Below are 9918 nucleotides of genomic sequence, written 5' to 3'. Positions count from 1 at the left end.
TTGTTGGCCATCTGAATGTCTTCTTTGGTGAAGTGTCTGTTCATGTCCTGTGACCATTTTTCAATTGGATTATTTATCTTTATCTTGTTGTGGCGCTCAAGTATGTTATAAATTCTAGATATAAGTCCCTTATCTGACATGTCATTCCCAAATACTTTTTTTTAAATAAATTCTGGTGCTTAGTCCATAGGGAGTTGCACATCTCTCTGGTGGATCAAATCCACTAGTGCTTGAGAGTTGGGAATGGAAGATGGGCCGTCTTGTTCCATAAGATTTACAGCTTTGCAAACTCCATGGACGGTCAGATATACATCAGGTCTGACTTCATTGCAATGAGAGATATTTTATTAATGAACCTTCTAGAATAGTTTTCCAGAAAATTGTGTTATATTTTCCGTCTCTTTACCTTTTTTAAATCAATTTCTTCATTTTCCCCCCTTGCTATAGACTTCATTTCTTCTATTTAGTTTTTGTCCAACTTTGAGATTTTTGATGTTTAAGTACTCATTTTTATTCTCTAACTTTTTCATTGCATTACACTTTTGGTTTGTGGATGTTTTCTCTCCCTCTTATTGGAGGAAACTCTGGTGGTGCAGTCCATAGGCAGCTGCACTAACCCAGCGGTGGCACCTCTCTGCCAGTTTGAATCCATGAGCAGCTCCGAGGGAGAAAGATGGGCAGTCCCCTCCCATGTGATTTTCACCCTCAGAAACCGCCTGGAGGGGCAACTGTGAGTTGGTTTCAACTCATGGGCAGTGAGAGTTTTCATTTTATCTCACTGAGGAGTTTCCTTTTTTTATTTATACATTTGCTTTAGCTTAATTTTTTATATTATCTTTGTTTCAACATAGTTTCTGTTTGTTTCTTAAAAAAAACACCCGGAAGCCTTGAAATATCTATTGATATTTCTGAGTAAAGCTGTAAAAATTTGAACTAAACTCTGCATGAGAGAGCTCTAGTGACTTAGGCGTAAGAAGTTGCACTGATAACCCAAAGGCACACAGCTCAAATCCACCAGCTACTCCATGGAATATGGGCAGTCTCATCCTGTGCAGTTTACTGCCACTGAAAACCCACTAGTGGATCAACTATGAGTTGGATCCAACTTGACAGTTCAAAACAATAACAAAATCTGTATGAATAGGAAGAATTTACCAACTAGGCCCTCACTCTAGGGTTGGCCCACAAAGACACCTTCACATATTTAAATCTTTTCTATTGACAAATATTTCCTCAACTTGAAACTATTAACATTTTAAGCCTTATAATTACTTATTAAGATACTAAACCTTTGCAGTGTATAAGATATTTAACAATATCTCTTGCTTCTACCAACTTTCTGGCAGCATGCTCTCATCACCTTTAAATTATATTCCCTAAAAATGTCTATCTGAGAGCTGAATCAATGAGATAGAAAATAGAAAAATAATTGAAAACATCAGTAAGACCAGGCGTTCGTTATTCACAGGTGTTGATAAAATATACAAACCATTGATCACCTTAACAAAAGAAAGACATGAATAACTCAAAATTATAACAAAATTATAGAGGTGGCATCACAACAGGACCGGGGGAAATTAAGTACATATAAAATATTGGAATATTATGAAAAGCTATACTCCAATAAATTTGAAAGCCTTTAGGAAATGGATAAATTCCTTGAAATTCACACCCTATCCAAATTTACACAAACAGATGTAGAAGACTTGAACAGACCCATCACAAAATAAGAAATTGAGCAGGTCATAAAAAGACAAAAAAAGTCCTGCCCTAGATGGCTTCATGGCTGAACTCTACTAAATATTCAGAGAAAATCAATCACCAATTCTTCTTAAATTAGTTTAAAAAAAAATAGAAAAAGAAGGCACACTCCTAGAATTGTTCTATGAGTCAAGAAGAACCTTAATACCAAAACTAGGCAACGACATTACCAAAAAATAAAACCTAAAGACCAGTATCCCTCCTGAATGCAGATGCAAAAACCCTTACCAAAGTCTGGCCCGTAGAATCCAACAGTACATTTTTTAAAAAAAACATCATGACCATCTGGGATTTATAACAGGTATGCAAGGATGGTTCAACAGAAGAAAACCAATCAGCGTAATCCATCATATTAACAAAGCTAATAACAGGAACCATGTGATCCTATCAATTGATGCAAAAAAAGGTCTTTGACAAAATCCAACACCCCTTTCTGATTAAAACACTCAATAAAATAGGAATAGAAGGTAATGTCTTCAATTAAGTGAAAATTATATATGCAAAACCAAGAGCCAACATCATTCTCAGTGAAGAACAGCTAAAGGCATTTCTCTTGCAAACAAGTATTCAGTATTGTAATGGAAGTACTTGTTAAAGCAGTATGATAAGAGAAGGAAATAAGAGATATCCAGATCAGCAAAGAAGTGTTAAAACTGTTGCTATATGCAGATGATAAGATCGTGTACACAGAAAACCCCAAGGACCCAACCAAAAACCCACTAGACCTAATAGACTAGTAGAGTGGCAAGATATAGACCAGTATACAGAAATCAGTGGGAGTCCTTCACAGTAATGAAGAAGTCACAGATAAGGAAACTAAAAAACTAATATCATTTCCAACAGCCAACCACAAATTGAGATACTTGGGAATAAACCTAACTAGAAACACAAAAGATCTTTATGGTGAAAACTACAAAACACTACTATGAGAAACAATAAGAGAAATAAATGGGGAAATGTTCCCTGTTCATGGATAGGAAGACTCACTGTAGGGAAAATGACAATTCTACTAAAAGCAATATACATGTTTAACACAATCCCAATGTTATTGTTGTTGTTATGTGTCATTGAGTCACCTGTGACTCACAGCAACCCTATGTACAACAGCCCTAAACCCTACTCTTCTCCTGTGCCAATCTCACTTGTCTCTAACACACCTACCCCCAATGCCCTAGTCACTGAATCAGTCCATCTCATAGAGGGTCTTCCTCTCCTGCACTGTCCCTCCACCCTCCCAAGCATGATGTCCCTCTCCAAAGACTGGCCCCTCCTTGCGACATGTCCAAAATGTGTCAGACAAAGCTTCAGAATCCTTGCCTCCAAGGAGCAACCTGGTTTAACCCTTTCCAGGACGAACCTGTTTGTTCTCTTAGCAGTCCATGGCATACTCAATACTCTTCTCCAGCACCACAGCTCAAAGGCATCAATTCTCCTTCTGTCATCCCTAGTCATTGTCCAGCTCTCTGATACATAGCAAGTGATTACAAAGACCATGGCCTGTATCAGGCACACCTTAGTCTCCAAAGTGACACCATTGCTCTTCAGTACTTTGGAGAGGTCTCTAACAACATACTTTCCCATTGCAATATATCTTTTTATTTCCTAGCTCTTGGTGCCAAAAGTGTTGATTGTGAAACCAAGCAAACTAAAGCTGTGAACAATTTCAGTCTCTTCACCATCTCTCATGATACTGCCAATCGGCCCCCTGCCGAGAATATTTTATTTTTTTTTATATTGAGGCTCAATCCATATTGAAGGCTGCACTCCTTGACCTTCTGCAGCAAGTCCTTCAAGTTTTCCTCAGTTTCAGCAAGCAGGGTTGTGTCATCTGCATAACGCAGATTGTTGATGAATCTTCCTCCAATCCTCATGCCACATTTCTCCTCATAGAGCCCAGGCTCCTGGATAATCTGTTCTGCATATACATAGAAAACATATGGAGAAAGGACACATCCCTGGTGTACACCCTTCCCAATTTTGAACTATGCAGTGTTTCCTTGATCTGTTCTGTCGACTGCCTCTTGGTCCAAGTATTGGTTTCGCATTAACATGATCAAGTGTTCTGGGATTCCCATTCTTCTCAGAGTTAGCCAGTTTGTTATCCCAAGACAGATACCTAATTCCTTTTTCAGAGATGGAAAAGGCAGTCATTAAGTTTATTTGGAAAGAAAAGAGACCCTGGATGAGAAAAACACTTCTGAAAAACAAAAATAAAATGAGAGGCATAGCATTCCTTTATCTCAAACCTGCTACACAGTGGTAGTAATCAAAACAGTATGATACTGGTTCAATGACAGATACATAGACCAATGGAACAGAATCAAGAACCCAGAAATTAACCTATCTACCTACAGTCAACTGATATTCGACAAGAAAATAAAACCTATCAAATGGGAAAACAACAACATCTTCACAAATGATGCTGACAAAACTAGACTCCTACCTGCAGAAACTGGAGGCAGGATCCTAAATCCTAGAAAACCGTGGGTGGTTCTGAGTTGCATCGGGTCACCATGAGTGTAAAATGGGCTCAATGGCCCTTATGGGCAACTACAGCTCTTCTCCTTGATGTCTGGAGCCTAAGTAGGATAGAACGGCTGGAATGTCTGTGGGTGATTTGAATGGCCGGGAACTGTAACAGCTGGGGCTGAAGTATCCTCTTCCAGAATGGTTCAATTGGTAGGGGTGATGCAAAGGCTGGGCTTTGGGGGGGGGGACTATTTAGACGAGAGACTACACATGGCCTGTCTAGAACAATGCCTGTGGGAGGCTGGACTCCATAAAAGGTATCTCAGCCACCAGTGTTAATATTCCAGTCAACATACTGGAGTTATACATGGCTTTTTATGACTTGCTCTTAGAAATCACATAGCATAATTTCCACAATTGTCATAGCCCGCTTAGACTTAGAGAAGGTGACATAGATTCTGCTTGTCAGTAGAAGTATCAAAGAATTGGCAGGAATATGTTAAACCTCACCACACTCCTATCAGGAGTGATTTTACCTCTTTAGGGCTACATGCTTTGGGCCAAGGGGCTTTAAGTTCCACTGTTCAAGTCTTCAGACTTTAACTTCATTTTCTTGTTTTCATCCCTGCGGTCATCGGCGCTCCCCTTTGCCCGATTCTCTCCCGTTTCCATGAAATCCAGGGAAGATTTCAGACTACCCTCTTGGCTCCTTACCCTTATCATTCAGGTACACAGCCCCAGCCATCCACAATACCTGCCCCCCTGGGGCCTGTGCTTCTCCCAGGTTCTGGTCTCCCCGCAGGCAGGCACATGGAGGGAAGACGAGCTTCCTCTGCACCAATCATCATCCTCCATCTGCTCTCCAGCTTCCAGAAGTTTGTTCAACTCTCTTATCTATTGATATCTCTTCTTCCATGGTCTTTGTTCTTGAAAGTTTTCACTCTTCTGTTTTTTCACTGGCGTTTTAGTGATGATTCAAGAGAGACAGAGGATCAGGGCATGTGGAAGACGTGGCATGTTTAACTAAAATCCCCAATGTACTTATTTTGGTGCCTGTGTCTCTAAAGCACTGTTAAGTGGTTCAGTGACCACAGTTAACCTTCTGTCAATAACTCAGAATCCTCTTGATGAGCATATACATTTGCCTTGGATTTTTTAAGCCAAGTGGAGCTACTTGTCTCCCCATTATGACGTCCCAAGTCACTGCGCTTGAATTCTTTAAAACTTCTTCTGTGTTTATCTCTATCAGATGTTTCTTGTCACATTTATTTGTGTTGAGAGTGCCAAGTTACAAAATGTTAACTCCTTATTTACTCTCAATGGCTAATCCCTGTGACTGCGGGATATTCTTTGTGCCTGGTTGTAACAGCGCCACCATTGTTGGATCTGGGATGCTTCACTTTTCCTGGTCCCTTTATCAAAACCCAACTGCTGTCAAGTGATCTTGACTCATAGGAACTCTACCTCAGGCTTCCAAGGCTGTAAATCTTTTCACAAGAGTATTTGTGTGTTTCTCCCTTGAAATAGATGGTGGAGTCTTACTACATACCTTTTTATTATTATTGTTCTAGTTTATTTACGAAATTCAAATACATAGTTTTCCAGGACAGATTCTTCCAATTTCTCTCACCTACCCATCAAATTGTACAACTTCATGATTAATCCCCCCCCCCCGTACATCCTCATCCTGCTTCCACCCCCTTGAATCCTCATACTCATTCTGCAATAATGGTTTTATACAATATTTGTCCTTGTGGAACTGAGCTAGTTCACTCAGCAAAGTTCTTTCCAGTCCCTCCCAAGTTAGGTAGTAATTTACAAAATCATTGCTCCTGCATGCACATAGTATTCCATTGTGTGAATGCAACAGGATTTCTTAATCCATTCATTTGTGATCAGACATTTGAGCTATTTCCATGTTCTTGCAATGGTGAATAATGCCGCTATGGACATTGGTATACAAATCTCAGTTTGTGCCTCAGTTCTCATTTTCTCAGGGTATATTCCAAGTAGTGGAATAGTTGGGTCATATGGAATTTCTATGTTCAGCTTTTAATTAGCAGCACAAACCACATAACACACCACATGATCACCCATAACACACCACATCATCACCCACCATATCATCACCCATAATCCACCACATCACCAGAGTTCCTTTGCTCACCCCACAGCAAACTATCCCTTCCTTAAACTCTCCTCAGTGTGTGTGGGCTCCATCTACTTCCTCCTGGGACTCTGAGACAGAAGTCTTTTTTAACCTGCATCATGTTGCTAGGCAGGACCAGTCCTTGGAGAGGGATGTCATGCTTGGGAGAGTGGAGGGACAGCACAGGAGAGGAAGATCCTCAATGAGATTGATTGATTCCATCACTGGGGTAATGGAGATAGGTGTGTCGGATACAATAAGATTGGCAAGGGATAGAGCAGGGTTTAGGGCTGTTATACATAAGATCACTATGAGTTGCAGGCGACTCGACGGCACATAAAAAACAACATCAGAAACAAGAATATTCCAGAACCCTGAGTCTGTGTATGAGCTTTGTGACAGTTCACCTTTTTTTTTTTTTTGACAGTTCATCTCTTTGAAAGACATTTTGTTCTGTCACTAATTTTTTACTGTAATATAGAAAGTAGAGAGTACTGGACTAAAGACTTATCTCTAAGGGGAAATATTACATGTTAGAATGTTTTGAAATGGAAAATAAGCATGAAAATAAGGGGAAACCCAGAGAGAATTTAGGATGACTTTCAGAAATTATATGACAGACTGACTTAAGAAAAGAGGGGATAAATAATGAACGTTGCATTGGAACAGATGAAGGCAAGAAATGTTTAAAAGGGATATGATTAGGCATTATTCTTATGGTCACAGTCCAGAATAAGAGGTGCATCACAAATTGGACTGGGAAAGGGGTGGGGGAGGAGGGAGGAAATTATGCAACAATCAATGAATATTCTTTTTTTAAAAAAAAAAAGTGAACTGGGAATAGGGAGGAAAATGTGCAAAAATTAAGGAATGAAAATCCAACTTTCTTGTAAAGTTTTATTAAAATAACTATTTTAAAAAATTGTTCAAAAAAATACCAGAAGGGAGCTCTGGTGGCCTAGTGGCAAGAAGCTGTACTGAAATCCCAGACGTATGCGGTTCAAATCCATCAGATGCTCTGCTGGAGAAGGAGGGTCATCTCCTCCTGTACCAGTCAGATCTGATTTGACAGTACACACACAAAAAAATAATAAAACAAAATTTTAAGAAAAAGAAGAAATTATATGACAGACTGAAAGACACCAACAGTTTCAGAAAAGGATTGAAAATCTTTGATAAGAGAGCCTTCCTGGATCTTTAAGGTAAAGTGAGTGTTTGGGAGGATATGCAGGCCATGTCTGGGAGAGATTTTCCAAGATCTGGTATTTGGAGCCCCTCAGATCAAACCCATAGTCTTTGATGCTTTTCCTCTGAGGAGTATATCATGTAGTGGCTTGAGGATAAATTGGAGCCCAGAGAAGTTCATGGCTTTTCCCAAAATCACACAGCACACTGTCACAGCCCAGCTCCCAATGCCACCCCAAGCTGACCTCCTTCTGCTCTCATGGGCTCTCAATTTTGTTTAATCTATGGACTCTTTTGAAACACATGCATCTCTAGGTAAAATAAAGAAATACATAAATCAAGAACTTCTGGCCACTCATTTCCTGAAGCATAAAAAGGAAACGTTTCATAAATGCATTTTATAGAAGACAACAGGAAGGGGTAGTGTCACTCTGGCTGCCAAGAGTTGGCCTTGTGGTATTTCAGACAAGAGACAGGCCTTGATTGGGCTGAGGTCCCACTAGGGGTATAGGCACAACCCTTAGCACCTAGACCACCGCTGGCCCATCCCCTCAGGCCCACGGACCTCATTCACCCCCACAGGGCAGGAGGAAAATCCAGAGAAGCCAAAAGTTGCAGCTTCCGTGGAGAGACACTCTTACACTCCACCTCCCTATTCCCTGGTTCTTTCACCTCTTAGGGATATCTTCATTTTGTTTGTTTGGGTTTGGTTGCTTTGGGAGTTCCCCCACCCCTTCCCTGAGCCAAACAACTTTCATCGGTTTAGCTTGTTCTCTTGAGACCACGCCACTCTCTGTTCTTTGGCCAAATGAGCTCAGAGGAGGTCCCAGCATCACTGCCCAGCCCAGGTGGCCCCAGACCCCTTCCTGTTCACTCCTGCCCTACAGACGCGACGCTGCCAGGCAGACATGTAGGGACACCACCTGGAGCCCCAGCCGGGCAGCTGAGCCTTCCTCTTGTCATCTAGACTCCTGGAGGGCTGGAGCAAGCGGATTGAATTCCCTCCTGCACAGCCCTTCCTGGAGCAGGAGGGTCCTGGCCCAGGCCTGCCTGGGAGGAAGGAGAGGGCTCAGATGGGCAGACAGCACCTATATGTGTCCTGTTTTGTCCTGTCTGAGGACTTGATCAGAGAATCTGGAGGTGGGTCACTGCTCGGGAGGCTGCCACTAACCACATGGAAAGGAAGCAAAAATCCCAGTCAGGGCACTGAGAGCTGAGCTCAGCATGACCATCAATGAGACCACATCGCAAACTTCTGCTCTGGACACAAAACCACGGAGTGTGAGCATCGTCTGGAATGTAGACCTCTCTGTTACCCATCAACATAGACACCCAGACTCTGACCCTGCTGGAATGTCAGCCCCTCACCCGTGCCTCTAGCTGTGGGGAACCCAGCTGGCACCTCACTGTAAATGACCCCAAAGCAGCTGTGCTGAGTGAGCCACTTCCCTGGGGCGGGGCTCTGGCCACCCTGCTCTCATCACACAGCATTACAAACTGATGCAAACAACTTTCAAAAGACACTGCCCAGGAAGAAACACATGACCACAGCGTGCTGCAATCCCTTCTCTGTCTGTGCGGAGGCCACCGAGCTAGGATGGGCCTCCGCCCACCCCAGTACCTCACTCAACGAGCTGCAAGTGCCTTTGGTCAGGACATGGGAGCTTTTGCATGAATTTGCTTTCACAAGAAGTTAAACCAGTGGTTTTCAACCCTGGCTAATCATTACAGCCACCTGAGGTATTAAAAAAGAATTCCTCATTCTCACATCAGAGATCCTAATTGACCTGTACGTAAAAAAAACAAAACAAAACAAAAAACCCCACTATGTTTTTATTAAAATGTAACATTGTTGTTGTTATTATGTGCTGTCCAGTTGAGATTGACTCCAGTGGGTTTTCAAAGACTGTAAATCACTTGAGAGGCGGTTGCCCATCTTTCTCGCGTGGAGCAGCTGCATGTCTTCAAAAATGCACAAGCCATAAGTATGAAACTCAGTGCATGTTCGCCTTGCTTTATGTAACCAGCATCCAGATCAGGAGGCTAAACATCATGAGCAGCCCTTCGACCCCTTTTCTAATTCCTCCTCCACCAAAGGTAACCATCCTGACAGCTAATGGTATAGATTAGGTGGGGTTTGGTTTTGGTGTTATTGTGGTGACAATATATATACCCAAAACATTTGCTAATAAACTTCCACATTTACAATACAGTCACACTGATTAAGATTGGGATGTAATTCGGTGTGCAGCTTTGGGAGGAATCTCCAACCTATTTTCCACAGTCACTCACCCATTCAGTTATTCACTCACTCATTCAGTCTCTCAGTCACGCACTCACTCACTCATTGACTC

This window comes from Elephantulus edwardii, unplaced genomic scaffold, assembly GCF_000299155.1.
Source record: "Elephantulus edwardii isolate Elephantulus edwardi_28Jun2011 unplaced genomic scaffold, EleEdw1.0 scaffold00064, whole genome shotgun sequence".
Taxonomy (NCBI): Eukaryota; Metazoa; Chordata; class Mammalia; order Macroscelidea; family Macroscelididae; genus Elephantulus; species Elephantulus edwardii.
The sequence above is the reverse complement of the archived record's forward strand: the minus strand, read 5'-3'. Positions refer to the sequence as shown.